At 36.7% G+C, this 18,047-nt stretch overlaps 1 long non-coding RNA gene across 2 annotated transcripts; it reads left to right on the top strand.

The window, feature by feature from the left end:
- The first annotated feature begins 10,900 nt into the window (after window positions 1-10,900).
- On the top strand, window positions 10,901-14,862 carry LOC310719253. 2 transcript variants are annotated; one of them, XR_014531420.1, is made up of 4 exons: window positions 10,901-11,903; window positions 12,408-12,444; window positions 12,813-12,954; window positions 13,816-14,862. It is a non-coding gene; the product is annotated as an uncharacterized lncRNA (long non-coding RNA). The 2 variants fall into 2 exon arrangements; XR_014531421.1 differs by having other exon boundaries at window positions 10,901-12,444.
- The last annotated feature ends 3,185 nt before the right edge of the window (window positions 14,863-18,047 follow it).

Here is an 18,047-nt window from a genome sequence, read left to right as displayed (position 1 = left end):
GGTGGTAGGATGTGACCTGGGACTTCTGTCCTGATGACTGATTCTATGTCAGAAAATGTAAACTGAAATAAAAAATATAAACACCGTTACTTGACACTGCTAATGTTTTTCCAGAAACATTCCCAAAACAAACATCTTCCACACCTTTATAAATAGGTCCATCATAAACGTCTCTAACATAAACCTTTTATTTGCCTTGCATCCAGCACTTCTATGGTGAAAATTAATCTACACCTTCTGACCAGTAAGGGGAGATTCATCCGTCCTGGGATATGAAGGAATGCCAACCACATTGTTCTAATTAATGTATGTGTTTTTAAAATGATTGGAACAATTAGGGGGATTTCATTCGGGTGAATCATGTGGCAGTTGTTTGGCAGTTGCAGAATATTACTTATTCCACCTCGTTAGCAAAGGTGTTATGAACCTGGCTAAAGAAATGAATAGAATAACAATCATTTTGCTGAATATTTATGAATCCAGTTTAGGAAGAGAATATTCTTGTATTTTTGTCATTTTGGAAAACATTTATTGCATTTGGCAGATGCATCTATCCAGAGCAAGATGCATTAATCCAGAGCTTGGTGGTGCTGGAATTTTAACTCACAAGCTCACAATCCCACAGCCAAACCACTTTCCAAAACAACCTCACTTTTATACTGGATATTATCAAATTAATACTGCAGTTCAGCTCAAAAAACTGAGGTGTGTGGTAGCTCAGTGGTCAAGTTGCTGGGTTACCGATTGGAAGGTCAGGGGTTCAAGCCCCGGCATCACCAAGCTGCCACCCCTCGGCCCCTGAGCAAGGTCCTATCCCTCGGTGCCCCAGGGGTCCCCTAACCCAAGCCTCCAAGCAAGCTCGGATATGCGAAAAAAGAATTTCTCTGTGCTTTAATGTATATTGTGGCAAATAAAGGCTATTCTAAATAACACAGTCTTGTTAAGACTTTAGATTTATTTGCTGCCTAGTGGCTTTTTTTATAATTTGTCAACATTAATTATATATAGGAATTAAACAACATTAGGGCAATGAAGCAACACACAATACAGTAGCACAAAAGCACAAAAAACCTACACAGAATGGTTAATACTGACCACAGTAAAAACATAAAACAGTACAATCAATACACAGCACAATCAATATCTAACACAATATTTATGTACCTTTCACAATAAATGCACAACACAGCACAATAAATATACAACAATAAATAAAAAATGCATTATGTGGAAACACATAATGCAATAAATAAACATAATAAAATAAATAAACATAATAAAATAAATAAACATAATAAAATAAGCGCAATATCTTTAAAAAGCACCATACCGTAAGTTCACAACACAATAAAAACACAGCATAATATATGCAAAGCAGAGTACAGTAAGCCCACAACACAAATACTCATCATAATGAGTACACAGTATAATACATACACAGTAGAATCAATACACAGGTCAGTGCATGCTAATAAAGCAAGACATCAGGACAGTACTAGCAAGACCAGTGCAAACTGATTGTCAGTAAACCCTAGCTGTTACACAATCTTGCAGTTTAAGCATCCAAATGAGAGACAGGATTCTATCCAGAGTGTTAGAAATCAGAGCTCAGGAATCGTTGCACATGAGTCAATAAAAACAATATCTTGTTATCAAACTATAACTAATCTCGCCCATATCACAGCCAATGAGCATAAATGAAAAGAGAAAAGCGAAAATCTTGATCAAGATTAAAATAGGATTAACTGTGCAGCTTTCTCAGGGCGCCGTGAGAGATGTCAGTGTTGCTTGTGTGTGTTTGCTTGACAGTCTCTATCGATAAAGATAATCTTTGATCAAATTGTGTACATGGAAGTAGACAGTACGGCGTTCTGAATCCCCTGTAAACAACAGCTTCCTTGAGTTTACTGGCAGTGATCGCTCTTCTGCTATCCACTCCGAAGCTGTGTTCTGAGCATTTCATTGTTTGACAGCTTCATACGGGGCTGTTTTTGCTCTTGAAAAGCTTTACAGGATCATGGAGGCTGACAGGTTGTTTGTGCTGCTCACATTGGGATCATATTTGTGAATTCAAATATTTATTCTGTTTTTATTGCGCTTACTCTCTAAAACGCTACGTACTTTTTCATAAAGCAATCGAATAAACACTTTACGATGCTTTTAGAAACAGGCTTTTTTATTCAGCTTGGGTATCGCAGACCGATTGTGTGTGTGTGTGTGTGTGTGTGTGTGTGTGTGTGTGTGTGTGTGTGTGTGTGTGTGTGTGTGTGTGTGTGTGTGTGTTATGTAATGATGGCTTTTGTTTGTGTCTGTCATTTCTGCAAAGATTGACAAGAGATTGTGTGAATAATGTCCTTTTCATGAGTGATGCTCAATTAAATATCTATTATTCAAAGTAACATGGTGTTGGCATGAGAGAAGCACTTTGTTTACTAAACATGTGAATGTGCACATCAAAGTGTCAAGCTGCATAATTCATGCAGCGTGTTTGCGTGTGTGAGAGGAAACTCGGAAACTGCTGTGGTGTCAGGATTGTCCCCATGCATTAAAAATACACAAGTGTAACGCAGCAAAGCTTCTGCTATTGTTATCATTTATTCAGCTGCAGTGGCATTAATATTACACGTGGCTCCTCGACTCGGTCAGTGGAAAGCGGAAAGTGAAGATGTGTTTCCGTTCTGACTCTATCTTTCCGGAAAAATGCTTATTATAATGACAGCATCGGGCACCTAGATTAGCTCAGGTGAGAACCTTCTCCCTCCCCCTCGCCGTCCTTCAGGGCATCTCGGCACACCGTTTAATCCAAATGCCAATTTGACGTGGGCTTGTTTGGCATAGTTGGGGAAGGTGGTGTGTGCGGTGTACACGTGCCAAGGGGAGGGTGCTCCTCCCAGCTTGGTGCGTCTCTAATTGGAGTGCAGGGAGCGGCCAGGGCTGCCGGGTGTCAGTCAGTGTTTAGGATGCCCCAGGGCACTGCTCTCCTATGGGTATCAAAGTGCTCTAATTAAATGCAGGGTTCACAGTGCGGACCTGTGCATCATAGACTGCGAGAGAGAGAGAGGCCTGTGTCCTTGGTGCCTTTGACTAGACACAGCCTCCGCTAATTACCCATTGTCCAATTGACTTCCCACTTTTACATAGAAATGAACCCCCCCTTCTCTGACTCTGTCACACATATACACACACACACACACACACACACACACACACACACATATACACACATTCATACACACCCTGACACATTCCCATCCCTGGCCCTCCTTGCTGTTTTTTTTTTCTTTTCCATCTTGTCTTTGCCCAGCCAGCATAATTAATCTTTCGCAGATTTCCCCCAGCCAGGTTGCAGCGATCTCGGCCCCCCTGTTTATAATTTGATTTGGGATGATAAAAGTGTGTGTGCCTGTGAAGGAACAGTGTCATTTCCCAGCGCTGGGGAGATGTGCAGGGGCCATCAATCTTCCCCACGTGCCTGGCAAACTGATATCCCAGAAAATTAACTTCAATTAATAACACAAATCCCCCGGTGCACCCATGCAGGCTAGCTTCGCTTTGAAGGAGAACCTTCAAAGATCCCTCTGCGCTCACGTTCATACATGGCCCGGCACACTCACCCCTTTTTGTTTTCAACAGCATGGGAAATATTTGCTGCATCCACACAAATATTCCCACATCAACATGAAAAATTGATTGTAGCCTCCCAGCTGAATGCTAAGTAGCATGGCAGATCCTAACGAGGCTTTCAGGACATTCATTAAATTCTGCTACTGATACCTTGTCCTTCAGCATCTAGTAGGCTAGCGATGGTTACATGACAGAGGAATATCGAGAATTCTCTATACAGACTTTTACAGAACAATAATTCCATACATGCTAGGAAAAATGTTCCTTACATGTGCATAATTTCAGTTGCAATTTATGTTAAAAAACACAAGAACAAAGCAACACTTTCCAGTGAATTTAAAACAGAAAAGATAGACCCTTGCTAAACATCTCAAACTTGTTACTGATTGGCTACAGTTATTTTTACCTCATTTGCTGTTGCATTTTTCTATTTAATTTGTTTTGTACTCACTATAACTGTACTGTCAAATAATATAGAGGGCTGAGTTTTGAAATAAAATTCATAATTTTGCTGTCCACTCAGCCATACAAACAGAGAAATGTACTAACATCAGCGTCATGTCCTAGCAGTGTCATCCTGAGCAATAGTGGCTGAGTGAACTAGGTAGTGATTTCAGTATTAAATTAAAAAAGTCTTATGTTTTTATGTTTAAAGAAGCACTTTACTTCTTGTGGACACTTTTCTAAACTAGAATTTTTATTTGTGCTACAGCACATGTAAATATAGGTGCTACATAATTGAAAGATGTAAACTCAAACATGCTATTTGGCCTTGATATAATATACCAAAATCTTCTCCAGAGTTCAGGTTATAAGCTCTCAGTATGTCTCTATGTCTGTACACCACCCTTTGGGCTTCCTTGTTTAGATATTTTCTACATTTGTGACATGAGCTGAATGACTATTATGACCATTATGGAGCTTCTTGTGAATAAAGCCACTTCTGTATATATGCGTGTGTGTGTGTGTGTGTGTGTGTGTGTGTGTGTGTGTGTGTGTGTGTGTGTGTGTGTGTGTGTGTGCGTGTGTGTGTGTGTGTGTGTGTGTGTGTGTGTGTGTGTGTGTGTGTGTGTGTGTGTGGCTGACCCACCGAATGACACAGGCCCTGGAGCGATCTGGCTTGCATCCTCCCAGCTTAAGGGACGGCAGCTCGGCTCGATTACAGTCAATCCTCCCTGCAGACTGCGCTCAAGAGCTTACACTACTGAAGCAACCTGTGTCAACAGCCAGCCAACACACACACACACACACACACACACACATGCATGCACACGTGCGCAGACACACTCTTACCACGGTCATAAAACAGAATGGAGATAGCATGGCAGCGTTTTTGAAGGGTCTATTAGAGGGGTCTGTGAGGGAGCTTTTAGAATGGGATAAGTGTCGGCCCCGCACCACAGGGTTGCCAGAGCTCTGCCTGGTGTTTACTGCTTCCACAAACACTTCTATCCCTGCTGTCTGATAGATGGAGCAGAAGAACAGCCTGCATCCTATGAACGCACAATGCACACTCAACCCCAAGCCCTTTTACTGAGAACGCTGACTCAGTGAGAGGCTATGAGGTAGAAATGGAAATGCCGTTTTTTTTCTCTCCACAATAAAAAAGCCTCATAGACAATCCCTTTTTTTGGATATGTAGAACATTACCAGTAAAATAGCTAATGCAGTAAGTAAACCTAGACCTAGATTTTGATTGCTATTATATACACTATATATAGAACAATATATATATAATTTATATATTTATTTTAATTCAATCCTTAGTTATTACTGAATCTGAAGCCTTAGTTATTACAGTCTCAGATATAATATATTATCATTCCTAATATTACCCAGTAGAGTTTTACCTCTGCACCTGAATGTTGGTTTAATAGAAGACTGATTTTGATGGATGAATTATATTTAAACACAAGTTTGTACACAATACCTGCTGTTATAATCATAACTGTCAACCCAGGACTCACATCATAATATGCTCATAAGGTTATTTTAAAGTTATCAGTTTAATTGCATTATTTTATTTTATTTTATTTTATTTTATTTTATTTTATTTTATTTTATTTTATTTTATTTTACTTAAAAAAGCATATACAATTATTTTGCTATATATACTTACCATCAATTGGCACAACTTGTAAAAGCCATGATGCCTAGATCAAGGTCATGAGATGATGTAAGCTCAGTGTAAGATGCTGTCAGTGGCAGTGCACTCTTTGTAATAAACTATTTTGTGGACAATACAATTCAATCATTAATAATGACATATTTATCTATTTAATATTGCATGACATATTCTGGTTGCATCAACTGTCATGCAGTGCTTTCGGACGTAATACTGCTCCTCACTTAAGTCAAGTTTAGACTCCTCTCAAAGGTTCATAATCATATATCTGGAAATCAACAGAAGCTTCATATACAGAAATTATGTGTGACTTATTGTGGTTAATGAACTTGTATACATATGGAGCTTTGATATTTAGACATTTCCCCACTGTGGGACGAATAAAGGTATATCTTAGGTATATCTTATCAGTTAAAAATATTTTTGCTGCTAGAAATCACATCTCCTTCAGTTACTGAAGGCCCGACTGAGTTGTAGATTGCACAGTTCAGAGCGTTTACAGTAACTTAAGGTTTATTAATAATAAATGCTGACAGTTTCATATACTCCTGTAACACAATAATGCCTTTATTAAAATGTCTTGGGAGGCAATGTGTCAAAACCTATTGCACACCTGCAGCTCAGTCAATGGGAATATTGTGTTCTTGAGCAAGTGTTTAAAGCTTCAGTGTGTGTTTGAGTAATAGTTGTGTGTGTACTCAGTGAAACGACTGTGTTTCCAACCTCTTTCTCTCTCTCTCTCTCTCTCTCTCTCTCTCTCTCTCTCTCTCTCTCTCTCTCTCTCTCTCTCTCTCTCTCTCTCTCTCTCTCTCTCTCTCTCTCTCTCTCTACGCTGCCTCAGGCACTGGCTCCATTGGGAAGGTTTATATGCAATAGTGGGCTTCAGTGTATTGATCAGTGCTAATGTCTCAATGATCTCCTTATGATGCTTCCCTCTCTCTCTCTCTCTCTCTCTCTCTCTCTCTCTCTCTCTCTTTTTCTCTCTTTTCTTCGCTAACTGGTTGATAGCACTCTCTTTCTCCCTCCCACCAGTAGGGATATTACGGCACATCTGTTGCCTTCATGTTACTCTGTGAGTTACAGCTGCTCATTAATTAGCTTCCATGTTAATGAAGCAGCCGTGGCTGGCTTGGCTTGTCTCTCCACATGCAGGGCCCTCACCAGCTCTGCATGGCCTATGCAGGCAGACGATTAGGATACATGATCTGTAGAGATTATGGGATGAATCTGAAAATTGCCCTGAAATGCACCGATGTTGCATCATTACATTTAACTGCTACACTATCCTTCAATTTACTGTTCAAATAATGTTTAATTTTTTTCAGCCATTTGTGAATCCAGTACAAAAATCTCATGTTCTACTTTTTACCACTAAGCCTAAGTTTATAAAATACTGTATTTCTAAACTTTTAGACTGAATGATGCCTAACACTTGACAATGGGATTTATGCATCAATTCTTGTATTCATGATAAAGTTTATTGTTCTTAATGCATTTTTATTTTATCTTTGGACAAATTTTAAATGTAGTTGACCTTTTCACCTTAAAGCTCCTGGTGTCTGTATGTCAGTGAGTGAGTGAGTTAGTTTTGGGTTAAGTGCACTTATCCCTAGTATGGCATTACACTGAACCCTTAGTAATAAGCACATACATTCAACTGTAGTCTATTTTGTATTTGACCTAAGTGCATTGTAACAGCGGTTTCGATGTAGGTCACATGACCTTGAATAATAAGCCAGATTTATTATACCCTGATCAATACTGCAGAAAATCACTGCCACAGACTGAATTACACTAGCAGTATATTATTAATTATAGGCTGAATAATATTGTGCATTTCAATCCAAAAATAATACAAATGGAATTTTTAATTAAATGAAATGTGATCATATGCTGATATTATATCTGCTGATGTTCTTTATTTGTTCAACAGCAATGAGTCCGTATCTGTAACATTTAAAGATTTGTGCTGAATTTCCCTACTCGAGTGATGAGGGGTTGCTTTCTTATCATAGTTGTTTATCTTTTAAAGTAGCCTGGAAACTTTCTTCTTTCTGTCTCTCCCTAGTTCTGTCTGTCTGTCTGTCTGTCTGTCTGTCTGTCGGTCTGTCTGTCTATCTGTAGTGAGTGTGATTATCCACAGGCCGAGCAGCCTCCTTCTCACTCGTTTGTTTTCATTAGTGTGATTGCCTCAATGTCTTAGCGACCTTCAGCCATCTTCACATTCCAGAAGAAAACACACACACACACACACACACACACACACACACACACACACACACACACACACACACACACACACACACACACACACAGCATGTCTAGCTGTGAGTAATGGCCTGTGTACAGATTCTCCTTTAGCGTTAATGTTGGGAGTGTAATATGTTTTGGGTAATGAGGAGCAGTTGGGATGGCAAGATAGTGTGCCTTCTTTCATTTCTCCTCTTGACTTGCTGTGTGCTGTCACTCAGTTGTAGCCTGAGGAACTCCCTCCAGAGCCACATCCAGCTCCGCTGCTTCTGCTCGCCTCTGACACTTTTTTGCCTGCATCATTGTGGCTGTATCCTTCGGCTGATGAGGACCTGTGTGTGTGTGTGTGTGTGTGTGTGTGTGTGTGTGTGTGTGTGTGTGTGTGTGTGTGTGGCGCTAGAGTGTCAAAATTCTCCATATGTCACTTTTCTCAGGAGTTTTGTGTTATCTCTTTGCTATCCGGCGTGGAATGTAAAGTGTGGAATGTACATCTTGGCATTGGACGAGGAAAAGGGACAACTGTATTGTGCTGGATTTATGATAAACAGAGAGAGAAAGAGAGAGAGAGAGAGAGAGAGAGAGAGAGAGAGAGAGAGAGAGAGAGAGAGAGAGAGAGAGAGAGAGAGAGAGAGAGAGAGAGAGAGAGAGAGAGAGAGAGATCCTTTTCACTTGTCCTTTACTATTTGCCACGTGAAGAGTACCAAAGTCTGTTACTGTCAAATATGATTAATTACAATAAATTACACTAATGCTATTTGAACCAGTATCCTTCTTCTTTAGCAGCTCTTGGTAACTTTCAGCTTTTGGGTTTTTCTTGTACAAATATTCCGATATCTGTCCTATATTTCTGTCATTGTTGAGTTATTTGGTCCCTACCAAGATATATAAGCATCTACGAACACACACTCAGACACACACACACATACCCACACAACACCCCAAGCGACCCCAAGAGTCTTATTAAACCTGAAACTGAACTCTTTTGTTGTTAGATTTACATTTGAAGACAATAAACGTATTATTTACATTGTCTTTCCTGAAGGTTCTTGTGACCTTTATGCAATATCAAGCTGAAATTAAAACATGTTATTTACTTGTGTCTTGGTAACAGATTGTTACCTCTGAAATCCAACAAAGTAATTCCTCCTTCAGAGAAAGTAGTTCATCTCTGAAATTGTCCAATTTAGAGCTTAATCTACAAACAACCATGATTTTGTCCAAAAATGCTTTTTGAATAGTCTTGTCAAACTCTTTCTCTGTATTAGTTACACTTAAAATACACAAACAGTAGCTGGAAATTAGTTTGAAAAATGTCAGAGCATTCATTTAACAGGTCGCAGTAAATCATGTGAAATTGTGGGTTTGTGTAAAATAATGTAGCTAACTTACATTCTGTTTGGAACAGGTTCAGAAGTTTTTTGCTAACTTTTCAGAATGAAATATCAAAATGTTTTTAAAATAAATAAGAGTTCAGGCCGACACTATCACAGACAAACACTCCCACTACCACAGACGGTGTTCCACTACACCGGAAAATCAAGATTTTAAGCAGACTATTTACTTGCTGCATGTGTGTGTGTGTGTGTGTGTGTGTGTATGTGTATGTGTGTGTGTGTGTGTGTGTGTGTGTGTGTGTGTGTGTGTGTGTGTGTGTGTGTGTGTGTGTGTATGTGTGTGTGTGTGTGTGTGTGTGTGTGTGTGTGTGTGTGTGTGTGTGTGTGTGTGTGTGCTGAGAGATCTTGTTACAAATGTGTGCACCTTTCATTTTTCAGCCATCAACGCAAAAGCTTTTTCATGCTTTTAAACTATTTAGCATTCGCAGGACTTGCGTTTTAGGAGTACACTTCAGTAGCTTTGATGTGAAGTTTCTTATATTTTTTCATGACACAACTGCATAGAGCAACATAAATGTGCTCTCATTCTCTGGTTTTCTAAAAATAAATTGCTGCATTATTGTTTTCCAATTTATTATTTATGCTGTGTAATATCAAGTATTGGTGTGCAAATTTACATGATAGGAAATATAAGATCAAATATCACCAGCTGACCAAACTTCCAGGAGAAGTGTGTGTAGGTAGCAAAAAACACATTAGGTGGGAACAAGAAATAAAATTAATATTGATAATAATTGTATTGCAATTGTCTAGTGTTTTATTAATTAGGATTTATATCAAGTTAAACTTTTCTTTTCTGGTTTTATCAATTAAAATGCAATTACTTTAATAAACTAAGCAATAAGTATACAGTATACAGAATCTCACACCCCCGGTTTATTTGCCACATAACTAATTTGTTTCACAGATTTTTATTTATTTATAGGGAATTGTTTTTATGGAGTTTTATGTTGAAATAATGAATTTTATTAATATAAATAAAATAAATAATTATAAAATGAAGTAAAATGTTAATACAATACAATACTGTATACATAAAATAGCATTTTTGGGGTGGCATCTGGTAAACCCGTTTTTTCTTATATCGAGGGCGGTTTTGGAACGTAACCACCACGATAAACGGGGGATTACTGTACAACTAAGGATGTAGTAGTCATCTATGCTTTAGCTTTAGCATTTACCAGTTTTGACATTTACTATTCTATTATGGGAGAACACCTGAGACACACTTTTCAGCTAAGAAAATCTATTTACTATATACCCTAACCCTAGATGGGTAACATCAAGACACAGGACATTTAAAGACGCACTTTTACTTCTGAAAGGAAGTGCATTTCACTTCTTATGAGTTGAAATTTTACCTTATGACTCCATAAGCCTGCTGGCTTAAAATGGCTGATCTGTGGTGTCACTGTTTTGTAGAAATAATGGAGGAGCTGTTTATTATTGAGAAGAGGTGCTGTGTGGTAAAAATCTGTTCTTTTCTCTCTGCCTGCTTCTTAGCATTGTTGCAGTGCAGGATGGGGAGGTGTGAAGAAGTCTAAGGACTCTGCGTGCAGCTGTGGATATTTTCACAGCTCCCAACAGCATCAAAATACAAAGATACTGTAGATGTGTTAATTTATTTACTGTAACACATTCTCTCTGTTATTTGTACTTTGTTTATCTATCGTTCTTTTTCTTCTTTCCTAATGGTTGACAGCTGCAATGTGATCATACCGAGGCCTCAGACTTGTTTGTTTGTGCTGGCTGCTTTTTACAGACTAAACCAGTATCGGGCCCCAGCAGCTGCTTTCGATCAAAACACCAGTGAGTGTAGAGAGACTCCACCTGGCAAAACAAGATTAGGGTGAGGCTGACAAGAGTGTAACATCTCTGCTAGTTCACGACCAGTTTTGTGAAGGAAACCACCTGATTCCTTATTCTGACACCTTGAAACGGTATAAAATAATGATTGTTAAAGTGTGCTTTTATCAGTGGAAAGATAAACAGACTGAGTTATTGGATTCACAGTCTAAACTCTGAACATTATATTTACATAAGTGCATTCTGCAGGAGAAGAATATGTCGTTTTTTTTCTTGATTTTGGAGGTGAAAACAAGTCCGCCAACTCAAAACTTTTTTTCTCTAAAAGGAGCAGCAGCTGATTAGCCATAAAGACAGATCAGTATGGATTTTATGATCACCCGCAGTGCAAGACAAATCAGTCTCAGCCAGTGCTTGGTGTCTTATTAAGGTCAGACATGTTGTCTTTAGTATGTATGAAGAGCTTAGTTTTGTCCACTGTCTGTGTTGATGTGGTGCAGTATAATAGCCATGAACTCAGAGAACCCCATGTGGTGCTGGAATGCTTATGTAGCATTGTATAATAGCTGTCATATAATCCTGCAATATCAACACAACACAGCTTGTGTCTCACCACTGGACATCCACAGGTATGCCATGTTCTTCTCCAGTTGGAACCTACACTGGGGCAGAGGTGAAGCCATCTCGCTGATGCTTCTCTGCAGGTGGGCACATGTCTAATGAGTCTTAAATGATTTGCAGTAGGAGGTTTAGGGCCACTGGGGGAAAACATAATTACTTAGTATCCTGTTTTAGTAAAACTTGATTGTGATTGTGTTGTTTTTGACATATTATATCCATTTAGGACTGCTGAGACAGAGCTTAAATAACAATTGCAAACCTACAAAATCTATAACACATTAAAGTTGACATTCTTTTCAGTACTGCACTGTCATGTGATTGATCAGCAGATCTGAGTGAACTGCCTTTTACACAAAAAAATATAGACTTTTATTAAAGTACTCACTCTAATATGTTATCAATCCCACAGTAAATACGCATTCGCAGGGATTGGTATAACAGATGCTCAGTCTTAGGATAGTAATAAAAATAATTTGAATTTACTGATTTGATTTATTTTGTATTCGATTTTATTTATTTAACATGTATAGAAAAGGAGTTTCCAGTGTCAATGCTTTTTAACAGTCAGTATGTTTTCCACTCTGTAGGAGTCTTCAGGACAGAGGATATTGTGTTTTCCATCTGGTGAGGGAATTATTGTCGTGGCAATATATATCATCTGTCAGTTGGTGTGTGTTATATATAAAACAGTGTGGCTTTGAAAGTAGTACAACATGAACAATAGGTTAATATTAATGCACCTTTTCGAATATGCTATTGTTTCTATAGTAACAGTATAACATTATAACAGTATAACAGTTTCTATAGTAACTTTTTTATTGTTTATGTAATAAAATCATTGAATAAATGTAAACATTTATTCATTAATGTGGTACTTAGTAACAGACTTTAAGCCAAACAATAAATTACACTACAAAGGTTTTAAAGGATCCAATGATTGTGGAAAGCTGAAATTAAAAGCAGCACTCATCCATGTTGTGCACTTTTCCCAGGAGAAACCAGGACTTACGATATGTTTTCTGATTTTGAAAATCTTGGAAAAATGACAAGCTGCATTCATACATAGAAAGAGCGACAGAGAGAGAGAGAATGAGAGAGAGGCTGGTTGGAATATTTATTGCAGACACATTTTAGGTAAGAACAGGAACTAACTTGTCTCCACTAACGTTCCACAACATTATCTTGTGTACATTTATAAATTAAACATTGTAATCTCTGGCAGATTGCTGTGGTAAAAGCAGAATAACACAGTCCAGACTGTGTACATTGTGTATAGTGCCACATCACTTCCTTCTTTTTTTTAGAACAGCATTATTTGGATTGTGTTATTGATACAGAGATTATTTTCATCTCACACAATTGTTCTTTAATAAATAAAGCAAATTCTGGAAAATTTTTCTGATTTTAAGGGAATGCAATACATGCTGTTATAGGAAATGGTGATTGTACATAATTTACTATCCCAGGACAGTATACACTGAAGTGATTTATTCATACACACACATATTCACACACATATTCACACACATATTCACACACATATTCACACACACACACAATTTTAAATAAAGATTGCAGCTTTTTAAAACCTTTGGTACTGTAAAAATGATGGAAAGAGTTGTAAAAATAATTGAAAGAGTTTTTTTATAACCTCTCTTACCACACAACATTATTGCTATTATTTTTATACTTTTTCTGTACTGTCCAATTTCTTTGCTCCTCTTGTTAGTAATTCTTTCTCTCTGTGAATTTCTGGCATTCTTTATGTCTGGTCAGCAAGTCCTTCTTACATTTCAGACCATTTTGTCCTAAGATTGTCAGAATGCCTAGTGTTTTTATATTTAGAGGTATGAAGTGAAGGATTGTAAAGGTGCATTTTCAGCATTATACCTAACTCGTCCTGCCTCTGAGACTTTTGTGTGATGAGATGCCTTCGCATGTGGTATGAGTCATTATGTGATAATACATGATCTGTTTTACTCCAACACTCTTAAGGAGATGCTAATGTTACCTGACACCTTCTGACCCTGAGCTGGTTGCAGAGTGAAACCCAGATGAGTGAACTACCTTGGTTCTTCTCAGCTACCTTCAGCCTGGACAAGACAAGAGCCCTGATGAAATGTGTGGTGTGTGTGTGTGTGTGTGTGTGTGTGTGTGTGTGTGTGTGTGTGTGTGTGTGTGTGTGTGTGTGTGTGTGTGTGTGTGTGTGTGTGCACGCAGAGACAGTAAGGTTGTGGCTGGTACTCCAGTCTCAGGTGTGCTGCTGAACAAACGGGGCTTTGTTGTGTGGTGAGAGGGACGAAGCTGGTCTTAAGCCCACTGTTATCACTTCTGCTGTAGAGAGAAGGGATTAGAACTGACACTACAAATCAAACTCTCTCTTTCCCTCTGTCTTACTCTCTCAATCCCTTTCTAGCCCTCTCACAGTCTCTCTCGCCCTTTCTCTCTCTGTTCCTTTCTATCTCTCTCACTCACGTCTCCTTCTGTTTTACACAGCGAGCATCTGTCATATGTAGTAGTGTAATATATCTACTGCTGAACTACCATACAGTCATTCATAGAAATGGGAATTTTTTTTTATATATTATCATTAGTGAAATTCTGTCTTGTAGTTTTGAAATTAGTATATGAAATATCTAATGTTTTAAATTAGTGCTACTTAATGGCCATGAGGTGTTGATTCATTTTTTATAATAGCATGGTTTAAGGCAGATATAGAAAATAAAACATGCATTAAAGAGAGAGTAGGAGAAAGAGAGAGAGAAGCAGCTGATGAGGAAACAACTATTTATTGTGGTTATAGTAAAAATGAAAATAGAAACTTCGTTGTTCCACAAAAGCTGAATGTAACCGTAAATTGATCAAAGTTTAACAAGTTGTTCTTTCATTAAATAAAAGTGATCACTGACAAAATAAAACAGTTGTTCAACCCCCATTGATTTCCTTTAAATATATACTAGTAATGAAAACAAGATATTCTATTATAGGTAATGAATTAACCTCAATACTTTGCTTTGTGCCAGGCTGCATCACGCCATCATGTAATTGATCATTTTTCTATAAATGCACTTCCCCAACCTAATGTAATTCCTTATTTATTAATTCACATTTAATAAAACACTACATTAGTTAAATAAAGGTTTCACATTAAACACTCTCTATTTAATTTTTGTTACTTTCAAACATATATTTTGTTTCACAAATATTTTACAACAGACAATGTTCATGTCATATCATGTGAGGTACCTTAGTGTAAAATTCACAGGATTCATCACATGTGAAATGCAGGCAAGTTGTCTTTAAGAGGAGCTGCACAGTGTTCATCTAGACCCACACACACTTTATTAATGCCATGCATACTGTGAGAATAGATGCAGACAGAGTGAGGTCTATTTCTATCAGGTAATTTTTAATCATGCATGCAGATATGATATCATAAGCACACAGGATAGTGTGAGTGAATAGAAGCATGCACACCAATTGTAGCGTTTTCTCCTTGCTGAGATAGACGCTGTCAGAACCAGGCTAGCAGTGTGCCACGGCGCAGAACGTTATTTACTAAACTAGTGAAGAGTGATTACCATGAGGAATGCAATAAAAACACCGGCGCTAGAAGAAGATCTATTATAATTGATGTGTTGCAAAGCAGATTACACACATTAGCACACAGCGCTTTGAATCTGACAGTGCTAACCAAACATGAAAAATCCCAACATATGACGAGTGGAAGGGGAAAAAGATGCTGTTTTATTCTTGGATGTTCGAATTCATGCCAGATAACAAAGCAGCATTAGCATTAGTATGTACATGAGCTTCATCTCTGCCTCTCCAAATGGAACAAGCTTTTATTTGCCCCGATTCGCTCTGCTGCTGCCTTGGATTCTTGATGCTATCAAAATCAGCATAACATTTATAATCCATATCATATGACTGTTATATACACAACAAACTTATACAACATGCAAATATTACACTAAGCAGTCAGTATTTTTGTAAGCGGTTGTTTATGGCCGCAACAAACATTATTATTATTATTATTATTATTATTATTATTATTATTATTATTATTATTATTATTATTATTATTATTATTATTGTTGATATTGTTATTGTTATTATTATTATTATTATTGTTATTATTATTATTATTATTATTGTTCATAATAATAATCATTTTATTGTTGTTACTGTCAGTGTTGCTAGTAGTCTTAGTAGTTGTGTTGAAAATAGTATTTAAGCATATTAGTATTATTAGTAGCAATAATACTATTATTTATGTATTATTGTTAGAAGTACAGTATGAGTTATTATTATTACTAGTATTTGTAGTAATTATAGTTTTGTTACATATAATTTTTAAATATATAATATTATTAAGGTTGATGTTGTCCTATTACTAATATTTTCTGTATTTTTATTCATTAGCAGTAACCACAATAAAAGTATTAAACATGTATTTATTTTTATTAATAGTAGTAGTGTTGCTACTTATTAGTGTTATTAATCTCTGATTTAACTATGTAGTAATATTATTAATATTACTGGTAGTACTTACTATTTATGGTAGTAATTACTATTATTATTGGCAGTATTGCTTATTATTCGTTTTTTATATTATTAGTAGTACTTTAGTATTTTAGTAGTAGTACTGATAGGTTTTGGTTATTTGTTTGTTTGTTTGTTTGTTTGTTTGTTTGTTTGTTTGTTCGTTTGTTTGTTTGTTTGTTTGTTTGTTGTTTAATTGTAGTATTAGTAATAATAGTAGTATTAGTAGTGGTAGAATTGGTCATTATTACCATTAGTTAATAATAGCAGTGTTTCTTTCTTACTATTAGCAGTACTCACACTAATTATATTAGTAGTATTGCTTATTATAAGCATTAGTATTAATTATTTAAATTATTTTACTAGTAGTAGTAGTGGTATTGCTTATTATTACTATATTATAATACTAATACTATATTTTTTTTATCGTATTGATTATATAGTAGTAATAGTAGTAGCTACACTAATAGTATTGTTATTATGGGTAATTATTAGTATTAGAATTCATTATCATTAAAAATAGTAGTAGTAGTAGTAGTAGTATTAATTGGATTGATGAAGATAATGGTTCTCAATTTCTTTTATTCTTTATTTAATTATTAATTCTTTTTTGGGGGGATGTTTTTTTTTTTCACTAACATGTTGTTTATTCAAAGCCTGTAGACTAAGATTTTTTTTTCTAATTGTATTTGTCTCCATAAAAAGGTAATATTTTTTTACATTTGTTTCCTGTGATTTAATTAATCTGGGATGATTTTAATTTGGACTATCATCCTCGTAATTATGGGACTAATTAATTGTTCTTTAATGAGACCGAATCTTGGCTGTGTTTGTGAACTGGAAAGCTCTTCAGGAAGGTGTCATTAGTTCCACACCCACTCTCAAGCCCTCTAACTCACACTTCAGATTAATCAGCCTCAGTAGCACAAAGGTAATGAAATATTCCACTGCTCCTAATGCCTCCCACAACATTCCTGCCTTTTGTTACCAAATATGGAAAAGGAGATGAGCCTCTCACATCAGGTTGTATGTGAATTTGTTAAATATGTGTGGAAGTCAGGCTGAATTATTCATGATGTTAAAAGAGAGAGTAAAACAATAGCTTCACTCCAGCAGCACTAAACACAATGCAACACTTACATTCAGCCTTCGGTACAGATGCATATGCAGATCCTCTCTTAATGATTTGAGTTTTACTGAAAATATTAATAAGGCACTGGACATGTGGAACATCATTACAATCTGCAGCAAAATATTTTACATGGATGTGTATTTTATTTCAATTGTAAAAATATGTTTGCTAACTGTAAAAATAAATCTACAATCACTACTTTAGTAACTATTAAACCAATAAATTGTTGTTTTTATCTTTTTTTCTTTTGTAATTCTGTTACAAAGAAAGTTCTCCTTTTAGAGCTTGGATGCGTACTTCCATCATGTGATTAATTTCACATAAGCTATCTTTTTAGGTATTGTGGTTAAGGTCTAGATTTTGTTGAAATATTGGACTCTTTCAGAGAGACGTGTTTGAACAGAACGAGTGCGCCCAGACACAACCCCAATTCTGCTCCAACACTGCCCTCTAGTGGTTCTCGCCATCTGCCCGCACGGGTGAAAAGGAATGACCTTTTATCCCATTCAGTGCCTTACACACACACCTAGAACTACTCCAGCTGTCATGT

The sequence above is a fragment of the Silurus aristotelis genome, assembly GCF_946808225.1.
Source record: "Silurus aristotelis genome assembly, chromosome: 24".
NCBI lineage: Eukaryota > Metazoa > Chordata > Actinopteri > Siluriformes > Siluridae > Silurus > Silurus aristotelis.
Note: the sequence above shows the minus strand (reverse complement) of the source record. Positions and strands in the feature narration are given on the sequence as shown.